The sequence below is a fragment of the Hevea brasiliensis genome, chromosome 8 (assembly GCF_030052815.1).
Source record: "Hevea brasiliensis isolate MT/VB/25A 57/8 chromosome 8, ASM3005281v1, whole genome shotgun sequence".
NCBI classification, from domain to species: domain Eukaryota; kingdom Viridiplantae; phylum Streptophyta; class Magnoliopsida; order Malpighiales; family Euphorbiaceae; genus Hevea; species Hevea brasiliensis.
The window spans coordinates 69,333,004-69,339,003 of record NC_079500.1 but is presented as its reverse complement, the minus strand read 5'-3'; positions in this window follow the sequence as shown (position 1 = coordinate 69,339,003).

Genomic DNA, 6,000 nt, shown 5'->3' with positions numbered 1-6,000 from the left:
CTTTTATTATTAAAAATATGTACAAGATACATACTAAATGATATGCTCTAGGGCATACTACTAACAGACATGTGGCACCATGAGATGGTGACTCATGGGATTACACATAAGCTTGCCAAATGTCTTTTAATCATGTAAGATGATTAAAATTAAGATTAAATATTGGTTTGACACTTGGCACAATGTGATTGGGTCAATTAAAGCTAGAACCAGTGAGAAGGTGACAAGTGGCAAGGGTTTTAAGTGGTGACCTAGCTATATAAGTGTTGTTATGAAAAGAAAAACAATCAGCTGCTGCCTCCTTTGTGCCGCCACCCTTGAGGCTCCCATTCTCTCTTCTTCTTCATCTCTCATCTATTCCAAGAGATTAGCAAACAATCTCTTGAATTAAAAATACTAAAAATTATTTCTAGTGTCCTCTTTACATCTTTAATCTCTTAAAAGGCAAAACTTGATTTTCTAATTAATAGAAAAAGCTTTAGAAGCTGTTCAAGGGCTGTCATAGGTAAACTTGGTGTGGACAAGCTAGAGGGACAACATTTGGTGTCCTGAAGACGCATCCCAAAGGCACAAATATGCTGCAGTGCATTAAGAGATTAGTGTATTTGTTTTTCATCTAATCTAGGATTCTAAAATTAATCTGATTAATTTTAAAATCTTAAATGACAAATACAAATCCAAAGACATATTAAAGGAGTTTTAATATGTTATTTATCATTGAAATGAAATAGATAAAAAAAATAAATTTTGCATGATGCATGTGACCCTAGGTGAAAATTTTTGAATTCAATGGTATAAACTTGTGTTTTTCATGCTTCCGCTCCTACAAATGGTATCAGAGCCACTATATTTGCCATTTAGATTATTGATTATATGATTTAATTGTTTGGAATAATCATGAGATGATAGATCCATTGCTGGTTGCAAGAAAGGTGGTGGCTTTGGTGAAGAACACCATCATTGGTGCGCCATCTTTGGCCTTCATGGGTGATGCAAGGTTTGGCTTTTTAATTTGTAATTGTTGTATGATCTAAAAGCTCATCCTATGCCTAATTAAATTATTTAATTAGGAGTTTTAATCATACAATTAAATTGTAATTCAAATCATAATTTTAAAAATTATTTGAATGTGATTCAAGTCTGAATTTTAAAAGTTATTTGAATGTGATTCAAATCTGAATTTTTAAAGTTATTTGAATCATATTCAAATCTAAGTTTTTAAAGTTTTTTGAATAATATTCAAATCTGAATTTTTAAAAATTGTTTGAGTGTGATTCAAATCTGTTTTTTAAAAATTGTTTGAATGTAATTCAAATATGAATTTTTAAGGTTGTTTGAATGTGATTCAAATCTGAATTTTTAAATTTGTTTGAATCATATTCAAATATGGATTTTTAAGTTGAATATGAGATATTCAATTTAATTTAAGTATGTATGTTTTATTTAATTGTTAAATAGTGATATGCATGATGGATGATTATGGACTATAAAAGACCAATGTGATTAGATTTATTTCTTTTAAGTTTATTTGGGATTGTAAATTAATTAATTTATTTTAATTTATTTTGGTCATGTATTATTAAGATTGTAATAATTTTGGGTTGTAATTTTATTTATTTAAGTTCTTGTAAATTCGCCTTGGTATGCCAAGGATTACTATGTAATAATGGATTGCAAGAAGATCAAGGAGGTCAAGAGCATTGGTTGGACCAATGGGACGAATTTAAGATCAAGTGTTGATTATGTACTCCTTCAGCAACTCTTGTAAAATGAATGAATGAAATGCACCTAGGAATGCCCTGATTCAATTCTTGGTGGCTAAGAATTGAATCCCTTAGAAAGTCCATGATCATACCATATTTACTGTTTATTGTCCATGAATGCATGAGATGTATGTGAATGTATGCAGTATGTGATATATGCATGCTAAATGGATAATGTGCAAAGTGAGACCTTAATAGTAATTAGGATGACCATAAAATCTTCCAAACAAATGTTTAAGTTGGAAATGCTATAATTAAAGTAATTATAACTTGGGCCCTCCATTGAGGTAATTATTTTAAAAAATTTTAAATACTTGCATAAGATGCAATTAATTTAAGAGATTTTCTTAAGAATAATTATTAAGCATGAGATATTATAAATATGTAAATGGTTTGGTGGCCAATATTGGATGTACCTGAGGACATTAAAATTATTTGCATAATTACTGGCTCAATGGGATCAACTTAACTAATGCAAGATAAGTCAATAATGGATGTACCTGAGATTTTGAGCATTAGGGGCTAGGTAAAGGATTGAACCTCACATGAGATGTAATGGGCAAGGAGTTGCTCACTTATAGTTTATTGTAATTCCAATAATGGATGTACCTAAGAATGATCAATAGAATTATAAGAATTCAATCACCCACTAGAAATCCATCCAACTAGGATTTCCGTTTTCTACTTTGGAAGTGTAGGATTCGCTAAGTTAGTGGGAGGACCAATTTGATTAAAAGACCATAATCATTTTGGTTAATTACATGATATATTTACTAATTAATGTAGTTATTTTTTACAGTTAATTTTCTGATATTAATGAGCACAGAACAACCACCACCATCCAATATCCTTGCAAGCATACTTGATCACAATAGGTTGACAGGACCTAATCTCTTTGATTGGCTAAGAAATTTGAAACTTGTCTTGAACCTTGAACATATAGGATATGTTCTAGACTCAAATGTTCCTGGTCCCTTACCTCCAGAGGCCACCCAAGAGGAACATGAAACTTTGAACATGTGGAAGGAGCATGATATGAGAGCTAAGCATTACATGCTTGCTTCCATGAGTAATGAGTTACAGAAGCAGCATGAGAACATGCAGAGTGTGAGTGAGATCCTCCTTCACCTACAAGAGTTATATGGTGAGCACAGCAGGAATTCTAGGTATGAGATATCTAGACAGCTATTCCGCATGAGGATGTCTGAGGGACAAAATGTTGGGGATCATGTCCATAAGATGATTCGACTAATTTAGCAGCTGGAACATCTTGATTCAACATAGATTTCCAACTGCAGACGAATTTGATCCTTCAGTCCCTTCTTAAGTTTTTTGGGAATTTTCTGACAAATTTCCATATGACTAAACAGGAATGCACCTTGGCTGGTTTACTCAACATGCTAGTTATTGCCCAAAAGAATATGCTGAGCAATAAAGGAAAAGAGGTAGCTTTGATTGCATCTTCTTCTACTGGAAAGTCCAACAAGAAGAAGGGCAATAAGAAAAAGAAACCTCAGATTCCTGGTCCTTCCAAGAAAATAGCTAAACAGAAAGGGAAGACTAAAGCCGATGGAGACAAAGGAAAGTGTTTCCACTGTCAGAAGGATGGGCACTGGAAAAGGAACTACACAGAGTATCTTGTTTCTCTGAAGGACAAGAAGGATAAACCTTCGGAAGGTATATCCATATCTTGTTACTTAGATTCTGATGATACTCGTAGTTCATCTACAGCTTGGGTTTTAGATACTGGTGCTAGTTCTCACATTTCTAATGATATGCAGGAACTAGCAAATAGTAGCAGTGTAACGGCCAGACTCCAACCACTAGAGGAATTGTCTTCTTTGGCCATAAGATTCACGATTTTATCCCATAGGTGGAATAGAGAACTTCTCAAGAGGTCATCCATCCTAGGATTTCTCTGAAGCGAGCACTTTTAACCCTGGAGTTCTTCCAACTCTCCAGGCCATTCCACCAAAAGGCGCCTCTAGTGATTTGTTCCCCTATTTTATATATCATTACTTTTTGAACCCAAGACCATCTCCGTGTTTTGTCGATGTGGGATTTGCCTAAGGGACCTTTATCCCCCCCTTTCGGGACTCAGCGTCCTCGCTGAGGTTTGCCCCACCATCGCCTAAGAGGACACGTGAGCGGCTCTGATACCAATTGTAATGATCGGACTCCAACCACTAGAGGAATTGTCCGCTTTGGCCATAAGCCTCACGGTTTTATTCCATAGGTGGAATGGAGAACTTTCCAGGAGGTCACCCATCTTAGGATTTCTCTCAAGTGAGTACGCTTAACCCTGAAGTTCTTCCAACTTTCCAGGCAATTTCACCAAAAGGCGCCTCTAGTGATTAGTTCCCCTATTTTATATATCATTACTTTTTGAACCCAAGACCATCTCCGTGCTTTGCCGATGTGGGATTTGCCTAAGGAACCTAAAACATGTCACACCTTACCCCTCTGTAAGGCATAACATGATCCTGTAGAATACCTAATGAACTACTGAACTTCGCCTACTGATAACTCATTAAGTACCCTACAAGGGATTTTAAAAATATTTTCTTACTACTTGAAAGTGGTGAGCATTTTAGTATGAATTAAAAACATTTAATTGAAATTTGAAAACTAGTTAAGATTTTTGTCCCATTTTATTTTTTTGCAAATTTTGTAAAAATTTCGGCAGAGTGCCATCTGTATTTTGAGAAAATAGTTCTTCAAATACCTGGAAAAAAACACTTTCAATAATTTTTTTCACAACTCCCAACCCAAATCAACTCAAGTCAACACAATTCAATTTAATTCCACAACTCAACTAAAAATTGTCATCTCAAAATACTTCACAAATTCATTCACATTGCAAATAGTACTAATTTACAAATACAGATCTTAACTTACAAAAAAAAAAAATTTAAATATCATTATTACAATTTATTATACAACTGCTCAACTTTACATTGATACATAAGACATTACAATATTTATATCAAATAACTACAAGGTATAATTAAATACCTGTACAAAAAGATTGGCGAAAACCCAACAATCAGTAGTTCACTTTATTGCTTTTTTCTTGTCTCTATCTGCGATAGCAAGAAAAGCTATCGCTGACTATAAAAATACTCAATGGTGCACAATAAAGTATAAAATGCATAACATAAAACATTTATGAACAAATTATAATTCAAAAAATCTCATAATCGCATTTCATAATTTTTTTAAATCACATTTATAACAAATCATAATTTTCAAAGCTTAATATAACACAAATTTAATCAAACAATTTAATAATCATAGTATTGCCAATCAATAACACAACTTAGGCCATGACACAAAATTTCCAAACATGTCATGTTGTCCACCACGACAAGGCAAACTCACCCCACTAATCAAAATTAATGAGGGAGGTGGCTAGCTAGCTAATGAGTACTCATCCAAACTCACCCCTCAGACTAGGAGGCCAGAGAGGGAGGAATATAGTTAAACATCAAACTCACCCCACAAGTGGAGGAGGACCATATTAATATTGCCATGCCAAGTGTGAATTAAAAACAATTTAAATCAAGTTATTCAAATATTTTATGCAAAACACAATCAATTTCTAAAGTCAAATTTCCATTCCCAAAGTGGCAACACAGTAGTTCTCAAAACCCATAATTAACACAATAATTTCACAATGCATAACTAAACAAATTTTCTATGAGAAAATAATAAATTAAGGTTTATTGTGCACAAACCTGTCGTGAGTCGCCTCTAGGCCTTGACTTAGTCTCTTAGACCTTCTGGGTCTTTTTTAACTGAAACATGAAATTTATAGTGTTTCAGTATCTTATCTCACAATAATTCCAATAATTAATTTATATATGTTCAATTCTAACTCCAATATGCTTAAACTTACATTCTTGAAAACTTTTATGTTGGAGTTACTATTCATGGTATTATTCAAGTCAAAATATTGACTTTCTTATGCTTAATAGGTATGGAAAATCCAATTATACCCACATACCACATTTTGGTTACCTAACTTGTTGGTTTTGGTCATTTTCTCAAAACTTGAGTCTTTTAGGCAAACTTTCAAATTTTCAGTTTTGGTTACCTATTTTGCACTGTTCCATTGGTCATGTTGCTGTTAGAATTTGGCCAAGTTTTCCATAGAAATTGTTTCTTATTATCTTAACTTTATTTTCCTTTTTGAATCACTCCATTTTGAGTTTTGTAGCTCAAGTTACAACCATTT